The sequence below is a fragment of the Phodopus roborovskii genome, unplaced genomic scaffold (genome assembly GCF_943737965.1).
Source record: "Phodopus roborovskii unplaced genomic scaffold, PHOROB, whole genome shotgun sequence".
Lineage (NCBI taxonomy): Eukaryota > Metazoa > Chordata > Mammalia > Rodentia > Cricetidae > Phodopus > Phodopus roborovskii.
In genome coordinates this window covers 755,037-776,875 of record NW_026125391.1, presented here as the reverse complement: position 1 = coordinate 776,875, position 21,839 = coordinate 755,037, and the positions used below count along the sequence as shown (strand labels likewise).

General features: G+C 39.2%; 1 pseudogene; it reads right to left on the bottom strand.

Annotated features, from left to right (window-relative positions):
- Positions 1-14,593: 14,593 nt before the first annotated feature.
- LOC127214956 (deoxyribose-phosphate aldolase-like) lies at positions 14,594-15,525 on the bottom strand (annotated as a pseudogene).
- Between the last annotated feature and the right edge of the window lie 6,314 nt (positions 15,526-21,839).

The following is a 21,839-nucleotide window of genomic DNA, read 5'->3' as shown; positions in this document are numbered from 1 at the left end:
CACTATACTGGTACTGGCTATAGTAGTGTATTTCCTTTGTGAAGATAATGCAATAAATCTTGCCACAAAATGTCACCTGTTAGCAGCTGTTAAAGGATTTGTATTCATAGCTTCCATTTCTCCCAGTTGCCTTATTCTTGGCAGGAATACACTTGTGTTTTTATTGAGTCCTTCAGTGACCACATAAGAAAGCTCCTTCATGTGCTTACAGTTTTCCTTATCATGTTTCCCCAACATTTTCTGCCTTACACTCTTGAAATTCTAAGATGGATTATAGAGATTGAATGTTACACCAGAACCTCATTCTCCTTTCGTGTTTAGCACTAGATTTTCTTGAGTCAGAAACTTTAAACTGTTTATGTTCTGTGATTTCTTCTGTACTCAGTGCAGAATTGCCATTGTGACAAGCTTTAATAGTACTGCTACCACTTCTTTCCTACCTTTTACTTTACTTTAGTGTTTTCCTCTGAAACTTTATTGCTTTTCACTTTCCCTAAAACCCATTGAAATGTTATTGAATCAGGAAAAATAGCATCATAATGTGTAATAATAAATCTGCTGTGATAGGACACTAGAAATTTGGTTTAGCAGTCCACTCAATGAGTAAATTTCCCTATACCTTTATCTGAACAGATAGGACCTAGCTTGTAAAATTTATTCTATCTTCACCTGATACTCATAATTATATTGGCAAAACCTAAAAACTCACTCTAATTGATAACCACTTGCAAATGAAAATTTGTTTTCTGTAACAGATTCTTACTAGAGAAACAACTACTCTGAAGTGTAGGCCTCATGCCCAACACTAGAGGGCTGCCAGAAATGATCTTTGGAAGTTTCTTGTTTCATAATAATGCCATGTCAGGGCTTTTTCCCCTTTTTTAAGCTTTTCTTTTACATATGTATAAAATATGTAATACACATGCACAAGTTTTATTATGTCTTCAAATTTGGTGTTTTTATGGGACTTTTGAGAGAACAAAAGGTTCTCTGAATATCTGTTTTTATGCCTTTTCATGGTTTCTCTTTTCTGTCTGTTTGTTTTGTATTATTCTGGGGTGTTTGTTTTGTGTTATCTTATATTTTATTTTTATTATTGCCTTTAAAAATCCTTATTTTGTTGTTGTATTGTTTTGTTTTTGCTTTTCTGATGAGACTCACAAGTGGGGTATTAACCAGATAGGAGGGGAGATGAGGAGGAGATGGGAGGAATAAAAGGAGAGGAAACAAATTATCTTCAGGGTATATTATTTGAGAAAAATATAAGTACTGCCAATGAGATTCCTGAGAAATGCTGAATTTAGGTTCCTGTTAACCAAGTAATAGTCCTCTGTTTACCCACAGTCCTTCTGTTTAGGACATTGTTAGTGTAAGAATGGAAAAATACAGTCTAACTCTCCAATGACCCCAGGAGACTAGAAGTTTAAAAATACTAAATACCTTAAATTCCAGACCCTGTGTTCAGCCAGTAAATAGGCGAAATGTCACCCTACTTGCCACTTCTGACTTTGTAAACTGTTTGTGAAACCCCCGCCCCAGTGACCTAACCTAACTGCCATTTGTCACCCCACCTAGGAGCCCACGCAAATGAAGACTTCCAGAGCTATAGACTGATTGGTCTATAAAGCACAGGCTTAGGTGGTTTAAATTGATGGGCCCACACCACGCAGGCTCTGGATGCTATGAGACGACTGGTTTAAGATGCGCGGGTTTTGTTGTAACCCTATAAAAGCTGTGTCAATTCTGTACTCTGGACCCCAGTGCACTTGGATTAAAAGTCCTCATGCTTTTGCAGCAAGACCGCTTCTCATGAGTGATTTGGGGTGTCACCTTTCCTGAGTGGGAACGTGATGGAACATGCTCTGTCGGTCTTTCAGTCAGCAGCAAACTTTTGATGCCCACTTTGGACCTAATAATCTGAAGTGCCAAATTGGCCCCAAATGCCCTGCTAGGTTCTGTGGTTAAGCAAGAACTCCCCATCTCTATCATTCCTTATTGATTTCAAATGTGTTAGTTACTGTTAATGTGTCTCAGATGTGGACCACGGTCTTTCATATCACTAAATCTCAAACTCTTAAACAGTTAACATTATTTCTTTCAAAGATTTCTGGGATCTGTTTCCCCTTCCTTCATTGAGTGCAACTCTTATATTTTATTCTGTGTTTACAGTGTTTCTCCTGTTTCTATTATTCTTATTTTGACTGTGATACATGTTGGGCTTTTCAGTTGTCTGATGCCTTTAAGCTTTTCGTTTGTTTTCAAGTTTTAATCATGTTTTGCTTTTAATTTACTTATAGGATAATGTTTACATTCCTCAGTCTTACCATCTAATGTTCCATAATTTATCCTAACCACTTTTTGTTTGTTCATTTGTTTGTTTATTTTTAAGCGTATAATTTGTTTTACTTTATTCAATTTACATCAAAATTAAGTAACAATTTTAAATAAGCTGATACATTTTTCCTAAATTGAGTAGATTTTTAAATTTTATTGTTTGTTTAAGGGTTTTTTTTTTTTTTTTTTTTTTGGTTTGGACCTATATTGAGAAGTTTATACATATTTTGACCCCATCTACCCCATTTTTCTCCCTTCTGATTTTCTAGACATATTTTAATTCTCTGATATATTTTTTAAGTTTAATTTTATAATTATCTCACCTTTCTAACAATTTTTGACTCAGCATATTCCCCATATGAAAATAATATTCTCTAGCAAAAGTGAGTTATCAGGAAAGTAAAAGATAGAGAGTATCTTCTAAAACAAAAAGAAACGTTATCAATCACTCAATCATCAGGCTTTCTCTATATCTATCTATCAATCACCTGTGTATCTATTTTCTACTTTGAGGGTTTAAAACAACTTATTCATGAAGTAAATCCAAATATAAAAATCATGGTAAATTAGGCACACAATTTATAAATGACTTGCATGAAGGGCCTAGACCCTAACCCAGCCCCCTTCTTTGGCAGCCATGACAGGCTACAGAAAAGACCTCACAAGATATAGGCCCTCAGCGGGATGTGCTGAGCCCTCCCCCTTTCCCATCCTCAACCTTGTCAAATCTTGCCCCAATTACTGAGAAGAAACTGCCAAATTCCCTCCATGTGGTAACAAACTAATCAGAAGTTAGCTGGCAAGCTTTGGATGTGCTTTCCTGATAACAGTGGAATGCAGTAGGTAGCAACTAGCCCTTGGATGGCCTCCGGGCACAGTAACCATTTTACGGCTGCAGTTGACCAATCATATCAGGTCAGCTTCTCTCATCCTGACTTGTGCCAATCATGCGACTGTTCCTATGCAAATAGCATACCTACAGACATTCCCACCCCTCACTTTACACCCAATATATGGTCTGCAACACTGTTGCTCAGGAACCTCCTACTTCACCCAAAGTATTGGAAAGAAGGAGGACCCAAGTTAACTCATAATTAAAAAGACTCTTTGCTTCTGCATCGGATCTGGTCTCTTGGTAGTTTTGGGGATCCAGACTTTTGGCACAATAATGCATGTATTTTCTACTTTTTATATAGCATTAGAAGCTCTGACCTATAATATCTAAAATAAAATACTGTGTATATGGTTTGGAAGAAAATTGGTACAACTAGAGATAATCAAATCTTATTAAGTGAATATAGCAAGTGTTAGAAGAAAATTTCTTTTGTATTTTATGTTTGTTGTTCTTAGATTTTATATAAATTTGTAAAGTCATGTACATATATATGACTATGATTAGCAGAGTAAAATAGGAAAATACAAAGTATAGAAGAAGAGAACAAAATATATGGATAGCATATACTGTCATGAATATATGTAGCAAAGTACTTTATTTAATGAACTCAATGAAAAATTTAAAACAGAATGTATATAATGTAAAAAATCCAATCACCATTAAGCCCATAACAGATATTATTTAAAAATTAGTAATAGCTTGAAATGACATTACAGGTATTATTTATATCAGTATAATTCATAATTTTTAATATGAGTTAATAGCAATAAAGTTATACAAATATATATCAGCATTTATGCTTTGAGAACTAATTCCAGTCTGGTGGTTCATGTCACTAATTCCAGCACTTGGAATGCAGAGGCAGGTAGATCTGTCTGAATTCAAGTCATCATGATCCATATAGGAAATTCTAGTACAGTCAGGACTATAAGTTGCAACTTTGCTTTCAACAACAGTAATGTACCCGATGTTTGAAAAAAAATATTAAATTTCACAGTTTAGAGGCTGGATAAATGGGTCAGTACCTCTATGCAAGCTCAAAACTGTCTCTAACTCCAGGGGATAAAATGAGCTTTTCTCCCTTCTGCAAGCAATGGGCACACACAGTGCACAGACACACAGGCAGACAAGATATACATACACATAAAAGAAAGATATGAATTTATTTTTAAAAGTTTTAGAGAATTGTGGGCAGAAAGCTGCATTAAGAACAATTAGAACATTATCACAGACACAGCATACACATGACCCAGTCCCTAAGATTTGACCATGAAGATGCCTTTTCTATGTTCTGACTTTATGGCATCTTTGATCTAGTGACATTGTTAAAATCACTTAATTTGAATCATTTGATCCCCTTGAGGAATCAGGATTCATAGCCCTTGTCTGGGTAAGAATATGTAAATGTTATCATATTTCAAGACAAGCAGTGGTTGAATTCTCTTTACAGAAACATGATCAAGTATTATACAAAAGACATTTTCTTTTCTTTTCTTTTTTTCTTTTTTTTTTTTGGTTTTATTGAGAAAGAGAATCTCTATGGAACCCTGGCTGTCCTGGAATTTCCTTGGTAGACCAGGCTGGCTTTGAACTCACAGAGTTTGCCTTCCTCTCAAAAAAATATTTTCATTGCATTGTTATAAACACCAAAATATTCATAGTAGGAAATCTATCATATATATCCAAGCACCAAGCTATGTACACACCATCTGGAAACTTTATTTTTTAGGAAGTAGTGTTAAAGATAGAATTTCAAATCTCATATATTTGAACATGCAGATATATAAATATTTTACTAACACTGTCACTCCAGAAACCAAAATATACATGAAAACATATTTCCTTCCATTTTATTGCTAGTTAAATAAACTACACATATTATAAAGGAAATTTTCTTTTTTTATTTTTGATGGGGCAGAATATGTATTGAAAATATTTAAACTATTACCTATTGAACAGTCTCTAAATTAAATTAGTATCTATTAGAATTATAGTTCCTAGGGGTCCACTCGGAGTTCCTGTGGGCAAGATCCTTGACCCCCAAATCCGGGCCCCTGCCAAAGAACGAGGTCTCAGCTGGAGAGTGCCAGTTTCCAGTGAGATCCCACTACCCTGCAAAACCTTCTCAAGTTCCAGCCCAGCCCTCGTCCTCTTCTGCCGGCTATTGGCCAGAGGTGAGTCTGGGCCCAATTGGGGCTGCCTGTCCCCTTCAACCTCTTTCCCCCCCTCCCCTGCCTGAACTCCCTGGATTGGCCCCTGATCCTGCTGCTCCTGTCTCTGGTCCCCATTGAGAGCACCCTTGGAGCTCTGATACACCCCCACCCATCCCAACCTCCAGCCTACCCCCCCTACCCTGTGCCCTACCCCACCTACGGTCCTGGCGCTCTGGTTGAGCACTGGGACAGAGGGTGGAGCCAACAGTCCAACCTACTTCAGAGACCTCTCGGAGCAACTCCGAACAAAGGAGACCTGACTATCCACGTGGGACCACTTGTAATTTCCACCTGCTTGGTCCCTGACCCCGCCTACAGTCCTCTGCTGGAGTCCCAGGCCCCTCCCAGAGATCCGCCTATCTCTGCGGGTCCACTCGGAGTTCCTGCGGGCAAGATCCTTGACCCCCAAATCCGGGCCCCTGCCAAAGAACAAGGTCTCAGCTGGAGAGCACCAGTTTTCAGTGAAATCCCACTACCCTGCAAAACCTTCTCAAGTTCAAGCTCAGCCCTTGTCCTCTTCTGCCGGTCATTGGCCAGAGCTATTGGCCAGAGCTATTGGCCAGAGGACCACTGTGAGTACCTGCTGGCATCTTCTTCTGGATCCTCATCCTTGACCCCATCCCTGGATCCCTGTCTGAAGAGAAACCTCCTAGAGAGCTTGGACCACACAGAGCTACAGACATTGAATCTTTGATCCACATAAGCCCATCGGGGAAGGACCCTAGAGAGAGGGAAGAGACACCACCAACACCTACTGGAAGAAACTATGGGAAGAAGGCAATACAAGAGAACACCTAACAACAGAAAGACAAACATGACACCACCAGAATCTAGGGAATCTACACCAACTAGAATGGAACACAACAACAAAGCAGAGGAAGCAGAAGGGTACGACTTAAAAATCACCATCATAAAAATGATAGAGGCCCTCAAAGAAGATATGAGAAAATCCCTTAAAGAAATGGAGGAAAAAACAAACAAAAAAGTGGAAGAAATGAACAAATTCCTTAAGGAAAGTACAGAAAGCCAAGAAAAAACAATTAACCAGGTGAAGGAAACGGTTCAAGATTTGAAAACCGAAATTGAGAAAATAAAGGCAACACAAATGGAAGGAAAGCTGGAAATTGAAAAGCTGGGCAAAAAATCGGAAACCACGGACACAAGCATAACCAATAGAATTCAAGAGATGGAAGAGAGAATCTCAGGCGCAGAAGATAAACTAGAAGAAATAGATTCATCGACCAAAGAAAACTATAAATCCAACAAATCCTTAACACACAACATCCAGGAAATGTGGGACACCATGAAAAGGCCAAACCTAAGAATAATAGGCATAGAGGAAGGTGAGGAAGCCCAGCTCAAAGGTGCCGAAAACATATTCAACAAAATCATCGAGGAAAACTTTCCAAATCTGAAGAAGGATATGCCCTTGAAAGTACAAGAAGCATACCGAACCCCAACTAGGCTGGACCAAAGAAAAAAGACCCCTCGACATATAATAATCAAAACACCTAGCATACAGAATAAAGAAAGAATATTAAGAGCAGCGAAGGAAAAAGGACAGGTAACATATAAAGTCAGACCTATCAAAATTACACCTGACTTCTCCATGGAAACCCTCAAGGCCAGAAGGTCCTGGATAGATGTTCTAAAAGTATTAAGAGAACACGGATGCCAGCCTAGGCTACTATATCCAGCAAAACTCTCAGTCAATATAGATGGATAGAACAAGATATTCAATGACAAAACCAGATTTTCCCAATATGTATCTACAAATCCAGCCCTACAGAAAGTATTGGAAGGAAAATTCCAACCCAAGGAAGGTAACTACGCCCACAAAAATGTAGGCAACAGATAATCCAACTACACCAGAAACCTAGGGTGAAGCAGAACAAATATATTCACAATACCACTGCCAACAACAAACCTAAACCAAACAAGCATCAACAATCAATGGACCTTACTCACCCTCAACATTAATGGTCTTAACTCACCTATAAAAAGAAACAGGCTAACAGAATGGATACGAAGACAGAATCCATCCATCTGCTGCATACAAGAAACACATCTTAGCTCCAAAGATAGACATTACCTCAGGGTAAAGGGTTGGGAAAAGATTTTCCAATCAAATGGAAATAAGAAGCAAGCAGGCGTAGCTATCCTAATATCTAACAAGCTAGACTTCAAACCAAAACTAGTCAAAAGAGATGAAGACGGTCATTTCATATTCATCTCAGGAGAAATCCATCAACACAAAGTCTCAATTCTGAACATCTATGCCCCTAATACAAAGTCACCCACATTCGTAAAAGAAACACTACTAAAACTCAAAGCTCATATAAAACCTCACACACTTATAGTGGGAGACTTCAATACACCACTCTCAACACTAGACAGGACCACAAATCAGAAACTCAACAAAGAAACAAAAGAATTAACAGAAGTTATGTCTCAACTGGGGCTAACAGACATCTATAGAACATTCCATCCAAAGACAAAAGAATATACCTTCTTCTATGCTCCACATGGAACATTCTCTAAAATCGACCACATACTAGGAGACATAACAAACCTCAACAGATACAAGAGAATAGGAATAGTCCCCTGTATCTTATCGGAACACCATGCTTTAAAATTGGAATTAAACAACAACACAAATAGCAGAAAACCTGCAAACTCATGGAAACTTAACAATGTGCAATTGCACCACTCCTGGGTCAAAGAAGAAATAAAGAGAAAAATTAAAGACTTTCTAATATTCAACGGGAATGAGGATACAACATATCCGAACTTATAGGACACCTTGAAAGCAGTGCTACGAGGGAAGTTCATTGCACTAAGTGCCCATATGAAGAAAACAGAGGATAGTCACATAAATGATTTAACAGCCCAACTGAAAACCTTAGAACAGAGAGAAGCGAATTCACCCCGCAGGAGCAGACGCCAGGAAATAATCAACTTGAGGGCTGAAATCAACAAAATAGAAACCAGGAAAACAATACAAAAAAATCAATGCAACAAAGAGTTGGTTTTTTGAGAAAATCAACAAGATAGATAAACCTTTATCCAAATTAACGAAAAAGCAGAGACAGAACATGCTAATTAACAAAATCAGAAACGAAATGGGGAACATAACAACAGACACAGAGGAAATCCAGTCAATTTTCAGGTCATACTTCGAAAATCTGTATTCCACAAAAATTGAAAATTCAAAGGAAATGGACAGGATTCTGGATAACTATCACTTACCAAAATTAAATCAAGAACAGACAAACAACTTAAATAGACCTATAACCCGAAATGAAATAGAAGCAGTCATCAAAAGCCTTCCAACCAAAAAAAAGTCCAGGGCCAGATGGATTCAGTGCAGAATTCTACCAGACATTCAAGGAAGAACTAATACCACTACTCCTCAAACTGTTCCACAAGATAGAAACAGAAGGTTCATTGTCAAACTCTTTTTATGAGGCCACAATAACTTTGGTACCCAAACCTCACAAAGACACAACTAAGAAAGAAAACTACAGACCAATATCCCTGATGAACATCGATGCAAAAATACTCAATAAAATAATGGCAAACCGAATTCAAAAATGCATCAGAGAAATCATCCACCATGATCAAGTAGGCTTCATACCTGGATTGCAGGGATGGTTTAACATACGAAAATCTATCAACGTGATCCACCATATAAACAAACTGAAAAAGAAAAACCATATGATTATCTCCCTAGATGCGGAAAAAGCCTTCGATAAAATTCAACACCCTTTCCTGATAAAGGTATTAGAGAGGTCAGGGATAACAGGAACATACCTAAACATAATAAGAGCAATATACAGCAAACCAACTGCCAACATCAAACTGAATGGAGAGAAACTTAAGCCAATTCCTCTAAAATCAGGAACAAGACAAGGCTGTCCTCTCTCTCCATATCTCTTCAATATCGTACTAGAAGTTCTAGCTAATGCTATAAGACAACAAAAGGAGATCAAGGGCATCCAAATTGGAAAGGAAGAAGTCAAACTGTCTCTATTTGCAGATGATATGATAGTTTACATAAGCGACCCAATAAACTCTACCAGGGAACTCCTACAGCTGATAAACACCTTCAGCAAACTAGCAGCATATAAGATAAACTCAAAAAAATCAGTAGCCCTATTTTTTTTCAGACGACAACGAGGCAGAGAAAGAAATCACAGAAATATCACCTTTTACAATAGCCACAAGCAACATAAAGTATCTTGGTGTAACGCTTACCAAACAAGTAAAAGATCTATATAATAAGAACTTTGTGACTCTAAAGAAAGAAATTAAAGAAGATACCAGAAAATGGAAAGACCTCCCATGCTCTTGGTTAGGTAGGATAAACATAGTAAAAATGGCAATCTTACCAAAAGCAATCTACAGATTCAATGCAATCCCCATTAAAATCCCACCACAATTCTTCACCAACCTTGAAAGGATAATAATCAACGTTTTATGGAAAAACAAAAGACCCAGGATAGCCAAAACAACCCTATACAATAAAAGAACTTCAGGAGGCATCACCATTCCTGACTTTAAGCTCTACTACAGAGTTATAGTTCTGAAAACAGCCTGGTGTTGGCATAAAAATAGAGAGGTAGACCAATGGAATCAAATTGAAAATCCTGATATTAATCCACGCACCTATGAACACCTGATTTTTGACAAAACAGCTAAAATTATACAATGGGGCAAAGACAGCATCTTCAACAAATTGTGCTGGCACAATTGGATGAGGGTGTGTCGCCATGCACAAAACTCAAGTCCAAATGGATCAAAGACCTCAACATCAATCCAGCCACATTGAACCTCTTAGAAGAGAAAGTAGGAGGTACCCTTGAACAAATTGGTATAGGAGACCACTTCTTGAACAAAACTCCAGGGGCACAGACACTGAAAGAAACAATTAATAAATGGGACCTCTTCAAACTTAGAAGCTTCTGTAAGACAAAGGACACAGTTGACAAGACCAAACCGCAGCCCACTGACTGGGAAAAGATTTTCACTAATCCTATATCCGACAAAGGGCTGATCTCCAAAATATACAAAGAACTCAAGAAACTAGTCACCAAAACACCAAATAACCCTATTAAAAAATGGGGTACGGAACTGAAGAAAGAATTCTCAATGGAGGAAATCAAAAAGGCTGAAAGACACTTAAGAAAACGCTCCACATCCTTAGCTATCAGGGAAATGCAAATCAAAACAACTTTGAAATACCATCTTACCCCTGCCAGAATGGCTAAAATTAGAAACACCAGTGATGACTTATGTTGGAGAGGATGTGGAGAAAGTGGAACACTCCTCCACTGCTGGTGGGAGTGCAAACTCATACAGCCATTTTGGAGATCAGTATGGCGGTTACTCAGGAAAATGGGAATTAGTTTACCACAGGACCCGGCAATCCCCCTGTTAGGCATATACCCAAAGGATTCACATCATTGCAACAAAGACATCTGTTCAACTATGTTCATAGCAGGACTATTTGTAATAGCAAGAACCTGGAAGCAACCTAGATGCCCTTCAATTAAAGAACGGTTAATGAAGATGTGGCACATCTACACAATGGAACACTACTCTGCAGAAAAACATAATGGTATCTTGAAATTCGCAGGCAAGTGGATGGCACTTGAAGAAACCATCCTGAATGAGGTAACCCAGTCACAAAAAGAGAAACACAGTATGTACTCACTCATATATGAATTTTAGAACTAGATCAAATGATCACCAGCCTATAATTCTCATCACCAGAGGAACTAGGATACAAGTTGTATTCTAAGAGATTCATATAAAGTCCCTCACAGAACTGGGAGGGGACAAGTCCCCCAGACCTCAGGTAAAGTGGGGGAGGACAGCTAATAGAGAAAGAAGTAGGAGAAAATGAGAGGGAGGAAAGGAAGGCATGTGCGACCAGGAGGATTGAGCCTGGTTAGGAATGGAAAATAGGAAAGAGAGAGAGAGAGAACATAAAAGAGGGAGCCAATATTGGGTTGAAGATAAAGTTGAACACAAAGAAAGGTCGAGGGAACTACAAGACTGCTCCCAACTAACAATCTCAGCTTCCGTGGAAAGGCTATCATAAATGCCCTTTCCGGAGAGTGAGATCAACAACTAACTTCTCCATGGAGTCCTCAACTAATGCCTGTTGAATACAGGAGCAAACACCCATACATAAACACTGAGTCGAACTAGAACCCAGAAACAGATGGAGAGGACAAGACCATGCGGTAGAAGTACATAGAGACAGCTTACCTGAACAATGAGGAGCTAAGGGTCACTAGACTGATAGCTGGGAAGCCAACAGGGGACTGACTCGGACCCCCCTGAATATGGGTCTCAGCCAGAAGATCTGAGCAGTCTAAGAGACCTCAGACAGTGGAGCCAGGGTGTATCCCTGGTGCACAAAAGGACTTTCCAAACATATCCCCCATGGAGGGATAACTGCCTTATTCTAGAGATAGGAGAGAAGCCCTAGTCCCTACTTCACAGGTCCTGTCAGATCTACATGACCCCAACTGGATGGCATTCCCCTACATATGGTATTGTGGTGGGGGGTTGGGAGGGGAGGGTGTTTAGAGTGCATGGGAGAGGGTAGAGAGGGCAAAAGGGAGGGAAGGTGGGAGGGAGGGCTGGAGGGGAGGAAGGGAGAGAGGGAGGGAGAGGGAACTGGGATCGACATGTAAAATAACAAATTTAAAAAAATTAAAAAAAAAAAAAAAAAAACGCTTTGACTCCAAAATTTAAGTTGAAGAACAAGTTACTGGGGAAAAGTATTTCTATTTTTGTTTCCACAGAAAATGAAAAGATGTGGATTCCTTCCAGACTAATGTGGTTTTATCATACCAGACCGCCTGAAACAGAGTACAAGCTGATCCTACATTCCAAACAGCTGGACAAAACAGCCCTACAGACTACAGCTAGGATATCTGAATCTTCTTCGAATCCCCCAAGCAGCGCCCCTTACCAGCAGGAAGTAGTTTGGAAAGAACGACGCCCAAATTCCCAAATATTGTGTATAAATGTTTGTTTTCATTTAATTGGACTTTGTTATATAAAATTAAATAAAAAAAAAATAAATAAATAAATAAAAAAGAATTATAGTTCCTAGATGTTTATATAATAGTATAGGACCATAAATAAGACCCTGTTACAGAGAGAATTGAAATTGATACATTTTGGATTTTATATTGTATTATAGCTGTATTGTGTATAATGGCTATGTGACAGTGTACTGAAGCCACCAGATTAGACTACTCCATGGGCTGAAAGAATGCTAATTGGGAATATAAAGTACTGCTTTGCTTTCAAGAATAGAATACAACAGCTCTGCAAGACAGCAAGTGGTTTATACGATGATACTCTGCAAAGTGGAGGGGAGTCCTTCAAGTTTGTGCAGGCTATTTAGATTGATAAGAAAATAGATGCCTTTAATCTAGGTGCATGACCTTCATGGCAGATAAGGGAGGTGGTAGTAGTCCTGAGGAATGTTGATTCAGGCTTCTCTTCACATAATAGCAAGCCTTCTATTTACATGCTCAGAGTCCTTCTGTTTAGGACATTGTTATCAGAACTGCCATTTTGAGGGTCTTCCTTTGAGCCTAACATTCCAGTCTTTTGTTGATGATAGGGGATATTAGTCCTTAGGCTACTTCTGCTTGACTTGGTGATTGATAAAGGGGACATCTGGAATACTGGTCTAAAGCAAGTACTCAGTACTTTCAGGCAATAGAAGGAAACTGGAGAAATTCCATGAGAAGCAGCTAGTTTATTGATTGACAGGTTATTTCACTAACTCTCTCCTAACAGAGACAGGGAACAATTATTATTTTGAGAAGGATACAGAAGAGTGGGCTATAAACCAGGGCCCCACAAAGAACCATTTATAGAATCCCACATTGGAGTCAACTCCAAGGTAGTTCATATGAGTATCTAATATCTATCACTTAGCCAGACTAGTCTCTGGAAAAGAGGGAAGAACCATCCTTTTGGTAGTCAGCAAGCTGAAGGTGTTTGGGTTTTGTGGGATCACCAAAGCACAGGAGGTAATCTGGTTTTCATGTCATTGCAGGTCAAAGGTTGGTTCCTGGATAATGCCTACTAGCTGGGTCGAAATCTCCTGAGACATAAACTGCCTGTTACTCAATCTTTTCACAGATAAATTTGTAGCTCCTGGCAGCCATCGAGGCTGCCAGTCTCCATTCATGACTGAGAGAACCACAGCCCTTCAACTCCTGTGCACAATTTGGAGGACTGTAGAATTCTCCCCAGATATATAGGAAAAGTTCTGGAAGTAACAAGGATGTCACCAAATTTGAAAATTTAGTATGGACTGATGGTAAAATGGTGTCAGTCTTGTCCCAAAGGCAACTCAGGACTAGAGTTGAGTCCAAGGAAAGAGAAGTTCTGAACACAGTTTTGGTGAGTCTCCTTCTTCTCCTCCTCCTCCTCCTCCTTCTTTTTGCATTTAGAAATTTAGTGGTATTCACATTATCTCATAACAAAATCAGAATCCCATTAGCAAAACAATTAATAAAAGAGTTCTGTCCGCCACAGAAAAGCATGTGGATAGCTAGGGAAGGACTTTACATTCCCAGGAAGCAGAGGGAGGCTGAGTGTCACATTTTAATTTTTATTACATTTTATTTATTTATTGTGTGTCAGGGCTAGGGGGCACAAATGTGTGGGTATTATAGGCAGCTTCCTGGAACCAGCTTTTCCCTCCCACCATGCAGTTACAGAGAACTGAACATGTGGTCAGGTTTGGTAACAAACACTGTTCTGTGCCAAGCCCTCTTGCCTGCCCTAGAATCTTGTGTCTCAGGCTATTTAACTTAATTTTCCCCTCAGAATTTGCTATTAGGAACACTTCATTCAGAGTTGTTTAGAGAAGACCTTCATAAAATTAATAAATGTTGATCTCCTAATAATTCAGAGCATTTCGGCCTCACTTGATCGCAGTTCCACATATAGATTCAATTGGCTTGTTTCTTTTGTTTTTTGAGTTAGTTTCAGGGAAGATTTAATGGAGAAAAGTCAGTTACCTATTCTTAAATTACATAACCTTGGCCATTATGCAAAAGACATTTTTTCACTTGTTGCAAGATGCTTTGCTGGGCTGGCTGCTGACCTAAGACATTGGAAAGTCATGATAAACTGAGTACCTTCCAGTCACGTGATGGTATATCAGCCTCTTGACGTCTGAGAGCGGAGAACCAGCCCCTATCCGGAAGAGGTTAGGTGTCAGCCTCTCATCCCCCCAGCTCCTCCTTTATAAGAAAGAGCCATGAGAGGACTCCATGTCAGTGCAGATGCCTCCTGTAGGATTAAAGCCTACCTTGTTTCCAGTTTTCCAGAAGAAATCTTTAATGGCCTGTAGCATTACGATTGCTACTCGGAACGTGGCATTTACTGTTTCTTTTCCAGTAGAAGTCTTAATAAAATCTGATCATTTTATGCCATCATTGCTATCAGGTTGGGTTTGTAGATGTTGGTGAGCGAACCAAGTTCTCTGGTGGCTAATATGGTTTTGAGATGTATGTGCCTCCCCACAGCCTTTCGAAACTGTCCGATCTCATTGTAGAGTGCTAATGACCACATCTATTTCAGTAGCTCCATAGTCTACTGCCAGTCTGATCTGTTGTAATCGTGTCTTTAAATGAGTCTGTCCAGCTAGAAAGCCAGTGGCCACTGATACCACAGGGATAAAGCACCCTGTGGCCTTCAGCGCCTTCACAGCATCGAAAATGTGGGCAGGATAGACACAGATTGCGGCAGTGGTGATGCCTTTGTAGTGAATATTGAGGCTTTTAAGAGGTCTTGCCAGATTGGATAGTTGGCTTTGTAATAGAGCCATTGAACGTTAGAAAACGTGTCATCCCTGGAAAGTGTGGTAAGGTCTATACATGTAACAGCTTTCAGGAGCCATGCAGCCTGCCATTTCTTCTTCACACTTCTTCGAGCCCGGATCTGTCTTGTCCGACTCAGAACATCCACCTGATTCACTTGAACTCTACAGATCCAGCTAAGATCGAGTTCTGAGCCCTGAGAGTGGGCAGCCATGCTGAAAACAGCCAACAACCAAATCTTGTGCTCGATGAGCACATATGAATGTCCATTATCTCCTTCTATCTTTCCCAAGGACTAGGGGAAATGTGGAATGTGAAGTTACCATTGTACTCCTAAGACCCTTGAGAATAAATGACTTTGGAGATGAATACTGAGTCATTATCCAATCCTATGGATCTAGAGCATTCAAATATGGGCAAAATATCATTCATGATGTAGGAAAAGAATACTTCTTCAGTCTCATCAATAGTGAAGAGAGTTTCTAAACATTCTGAGAAAGCATCTAGCACAGTAAGAAGACATCTTTTGTTTGGAGGTATGTATGTTAAGTAAAAGATGTAAAGACATCCATGATGTAGAATGAGGGAATATTTTAATAAGCAAAATTAAAAAAGGGTAGGAATGTGTCATTCAAAGAGCTAAATACCTGATTACATTTAGCCATTTTAAACTTATACCTAAGTTTCTCCAGATAAAGCATTTTAAGTAACATGAAATAAGCAATAATAATAAAACTTTTGGAAACAGTTTACATCTTAAAGATTTTCAAGTACAGAGTGTCTTTTTTCTGGACATCTCTGTTGATCTCTTTCTGCTTGTCAGGAACAAGGGGACCAGCTTTATGCATGACAGAGGTTTTGTATTGTGGATTAATCTGTTTGTACACTGTGAAGATGTGTATTTTACAAGATGCCTTCTGATTGGTTTAATAAAGAGCTGAATGGCCAATAGATAGGCAAAGAGAGAGAGGAAAATGAGATGAATCTAGGCACAAGAGAGACACCAGAGGACACAGAAAGGAAACAGAAGGTGTAAGATGGAGGAAAGGTTAAAAAAAACTACAAGGCAAAATGTAGATTAATTTAAATGGGTTAATTTGTTATAAGAGCTAGTGGGACAAGCCTAAGCTATAGATCAAGCTTTCATAATTAATAATAAATCTCCATGTCATGTTTTTGTGTACTAGCAGCTTAAAGGAATGTCTGACTACAGTTTTTGAGGAAGATTTTAGACAAAAATGCTTGAGTATAAAGTTGGTAGGCCAACTCCCATATCCTGAGCCAGCTTTTTAGTAAAGTATAACAGCCTGTGACAATTTTCCAAAATCATATATATATATATATATATATATAATATATATTTATAAGTATATAGATAGATATGGACACATATATATGTACATCTTCAAAAGACATTTGAATCTTTATAAGACTAAACCCAGTGATCAAAGGGTGAGATAAGATTAGAGAGAAAAGAAACCTTAGAGTTAAGGTGATTTTTGCATTATTTGTTTGTATGGTGGCAAAAGTTGTCACATATATGAAATTTGGAAATAGAATATGCCATTTTCTAAACACTGCTACTGATTGTTGACTTGTTTGGTGTCCAAGCTGTATTACAGTAAAAATGAATAAATAAATAAAGCAGCAAGGCTTATGTGGTATATGAGTCCAAGGATGGAAAGAGATTTAAGGAGATAGGCAAAAAAGTTAAGTCCAGTTACAGTATGAAGATCCAGTGTTTATTTTGAGAAAGGAAGAGAGATGCTTGTATAGAAAGGATAGCAGTAAATAATTTCCAGAAGCAAAACAAAGATATGGGAAAAGAGACTTATATATGTTTTTTTTTTTTTTTTTTTTTTTTTTTGTTTCAAGTCAGGGTATTGGGGCGGTTAATAGGAGGAGGACTACAATAGAGCAGGAATGGAGGCACAAAGAAGGCAGCATTGTAAGGAGAATAAGCTGTAAGAAAGAGTCTTAACCCAAAGGCATGCCAAGGGGCCTGACTTGTCAAAGAGAACACATTGGAGAGTGATTTCAATGCACATAATGGGGGTGCTGAGAAAGGCATATGGAGGCTGACTGATTTACTGCTAAGACTTTTGTTGAGACAGCAAGTTGAGCAAGTCCAGTGAATAATAAGACCGACAGAAGTAGGCAGCTCCAAGAGAACACTTACCCAATTAGAGTCTGTGCCCAGACTCTGAACCCCCCCACCCAAACCACTAAGAGAACAGATCCAATGCAAAAGCAAAGAATCTTTTTAATTTACAAATTAACTTGGGTCCTCTGTCTGACACATCGAGCAAAGTAGGAGGGACAGGGCACCATTAGTGGGGCAGGGCATTTATTGGTGTGAGTGTCTAGGGATCTGCTAGCTACCTAGCAACAATCTCAGGATTTGTGCACCTCCAGGCTAGGGGAGCTTTTCCTGCTTTGTTTGGTCAGTTGCAGCTGTAGAAAGGTTGCTATACCCAGTCAGGGCAGTTGCTATGCCGTGCATTCCACTATTATCAGCAAAGCACATCCAGAGCCAGCTAACTTCTGATTGTTCCTTGTCATGTGGAATATATCTGACAGTTGCTTCCTCGTGATTAGGGCAAGGTCAGGGGCTCAGCACATGTGGTTCTGTCAGGGGCCTATATCTTGCTGGGTCCTTTTTGTAGCTTGTCATGACTGCTGAAGTAGGGGGTTGAGTGGAGTTCTGGGTCCTTCAAAGGGAATATTAGTAGGTAGAACAACAGAGGAGAAAAGCAGAAGCAGCTGAACTGGTACACCCAGAATCCTGGAGTCAAATATGGTAAATGACAGAAGACAGCATGAATAAATTATCTGTCCAAGATGGGCCAAATCAAAATTTTAGATCTGTTATAAAGAACTAGGTTTACTTGGGGTCCAACTGTTTCTCCCAGATTTTGGCACCAAATTTAAGCAAGGGCAAGGAGAAACTACTGAAAAGTTTATTGCTGTGGTAAATTGTCAGTCTGTCTTAAAGGATAGAGGGCAGAAAGTTGGTGGGAAAACAAGCAGGTCTGATACCTTCCTCGGGAAGAACTTACACTGATACAGGTTATTAGGATGAATCAGGAACCAGAAGCCCTTGCCTTGAGTAGTTGAGTATTGGGATGGGTAAAAGAAGTTGTGTTTTTCCTGGTAGACAGAAACCAGCCTTACGAAATTACTGAGGAATGCAGATTTTAGGCTTTTGTTTACAAATAACAATCTTTTTGCTTACAGAGAACTGATATTTAGAAAACTTTTATTAACACTGCCATTTTGAGAACCTTATTTGAAAATAACAGTTTATAATTGTGTTCCTAAAATGCATTTGCGAGAAACTGAGAAACCCTACAATCTCTGGGGCATTAGAACATCAATTAGGGTTTGTCTAAATGAATACAGCTAAATGGCTGCTAATGTTAATAATGAGCTTTATCATAAATATTTCTTTTATTGTTGAATTTTCTTTCAAATATGCTAATATATGGGGGCATGTGTGTCAGGGATATTGGACTCCTTAGTTGTAAGCAGGTAAAGCTTCTCCTGGTCCTTGGCTGTCTTGAGAAAAGGGCAGTAATTCAAATATCAAATAAGACTGCTTTCCTGTTAGTCCCAGCTGCTTTGTATAATCTTCTGACAATTTGAGTAATCTGCATGACAATCACAGCTGTTTGCTGTATTGTCCCAGATAAGGCTATTTCAAGTAGCCTATGTTCAACATTTTTTACATCACTGAAGGGCCTAGACCATTACCCTGGCTCCTGCTTTGGCAGCTATGACAGGCTGCAGAAAAGTCTCAGCAAGAAATAGGCCTCTGATTCAGACACATGTTCAGAGTCCCCTGCATTACCCAACCTTTCCCTAATCACTAGGAAGCAGATACCCTCCATGTGGCAAGGAACAGAAGTTAACTGGTGGTCTCTGGATGTGCTTTACTGTGGAATGAGAGTGTAGCAACTGCCCTGGGATGGCCTCTAGGCGTAGCAACCTTTCTATAGCTGCAGTTGACCAATCAACTCAGGACAGGTTCCATAAGCCTAGAGGTATACCAAACTTGAGACTGTTGTTATACAACTAGTAGACCCGCAAACAACCCCCTTGCTCTATTCCAATATATGCCCTGCTCCACTTCTGCTAAGGATCCTTCCGGCTTCATCCACTGTGCCAGACAGATGGAGGACCCCAACTAATTTCACTTAACTCCTTAATTATAATTAATTATAAAGACTCTTTGCTTTTGTATCAGATATGGTTTCTTGGTGGTTCTGGGGGATTCAGAGTCTGACACAACAATCACAAGCCTCAGTTAAATAAATGTTCCTTTTATAATTTCTGCCCATGTAAAGGTTGAGCACAGAACACCAATGTGTGGAGAAAATACTCTTGATATAAGATAATTTACTAGTTCAATTGTTTTTCTTCATTTTCATGAAGTGTTGTGCCATGATTCATGCAAACACATTTTCCACCTGCATGAAGAACTTTCATACTGTTTGGATAATATCCTGAGTCCTTCATAGAAAGCTTCTTCTGCTAGTGGCAATACCTTTCCCACAACCTTCAAAAGCTTAAATAAAAGTCATTGGCCACCACATTTATCGAGGTTTATTTACATATATTTAATCTTTATCATTAGTTGATGGGGTGGTTTAAAAGAAAATGACTGCTATTGACTCATAGCGAGTGCATTCTTAATATGTATGACATAAGCCAGGTGTTGGTGGTGCACACTTTTAACCCCAGCACTCGGGAGGCAAAAGCAAGCAGATTCTGTGATTTCAAATTCAGCCTGGTCTATAGACCAGGACAGGCTTCAAAGAAATACATAGAAACCCTGTCTCAAAAAAAAAAAACAAACAAACAACAACAACAAAAAACAAAACAAAAAGAAAGATGTATGACATTGCTGGAGTAGGTGTGGTGTTGTTGGAGGAAGTATGTCACTGTTTGTGGTATTTTACGTCTCAGATGAGCAGGCCAGATCCAGGATGCATTCTTTTCCTTTTGCCTGCTGATCTGGATATAGAACTCTCAGCTTTTTCTCTAGCATCATTGTCTCCCTGCATACCACTACACTTCCCACCATGATGTTAGAGGAAGCATCTGAAACAGCCCAACTAAATCTTTTCTTTTGAAAAAGTTGCAGTGGCCATGGTGTCTATTCATAGCAATTGAAAAACTAAGACAGTTGAATAGGCTGAGCTATGTGCATAGAAACAAGGACATAAAAGCAGAATGATGGCAGTAATATGGGAACAACAGCAGTAATATTAATGTGGCAGAAATTACTTTCCCTACTACTGCAGTGGCAACAGAAGCAATACAGTGAGAAGGCTGGTGAGGAACTCCAGAGGCTAGCAAGGTCAGAAACTACATGCAACACAGGTTACACTGAAAATGAAGAAGACTTTCCATAAAGTCCCATAACTGGCTATACCCAAAGCATCTGACCCGCTTATAACCTACATTGAGTTGTTCAGACAGGTAGAGCTGATTTTCTGGTCCAGTAACCACATTTGGAGGCTTATACATAATGGGGCCAGGGCTATTAAAAGGGAGAATGTTTGCCCTTGCTCTTTAAGGTCAATTACATCCCAGGAGACTGTGAAACAGCTCTCAAAATGTCTTGTAACACCGTGGGGCCACCTGGTCTCTTGTTCAGGGAGGCCACAAAGATATCACTTGGTGTCTTTTAACCAGTTTCCAGTCTACATAAAAACAGATAAACACAGAGGAAATATTTCTTCCACATTCAAGTGAAACATTTTTCCAGTGAGGCAGTTAACTTAACCTTAAATAAAATGAGTAGTAAAAGAGTGACTAGCAGATCAAGGGGTTCTTCCCAAACCCAAGTGACCTGTGAGCACTAGATCCTCAAATGGACTTGAATGTAAAAGAAAATCACTAATTTTGGCCACCAACATTGTTTTGGACCATTCAGCAGGGAAGTATCACTGTTAGGAATATGGCTCAAAGTGGAACTTTGGGGGATTTATGGCAGGAGACAAACTCACCTTCAAGCAGAACTTGCATGGGTAGGAAGTTTTATTGGGAAAGAAAGGGAATGGGGGAAAGAAGAGATGGGAGAGAGGAGAGAGAGAGAGAGAGAGAGAGAGAGAGAGAGAGAGAGAGAGAAAGAAAGAGAGAGGCCTGCCTGCCTCCTCCTCCTCAGAGAGATGGTTGAAAAAAAGGAGATGTGGGTGGAGTTTGCCTTTGTATTTGTATACAGCAGCCATAGGACACTGGGCTGGCCATGGAACTGCCTGTATACATCCTGTCAGGTGGCAGGGGCATGCCAGCATAATGCCTGAATCCTAACAATAACTAGGATTAAAATAATCCATGTTATTGAACAATCCAAGGAACTGCACATCTCAGACAATGTTCCTAACCATAGAAGAAATTATTTGGACAACTATTCTCGGTAATCTCTTAATGATTAAATAATAATAATAATAATAATAATAATAATAATACTAATAATAGTGCTTTACAGATGCACAGATATATAACAAAACATTTATTCAA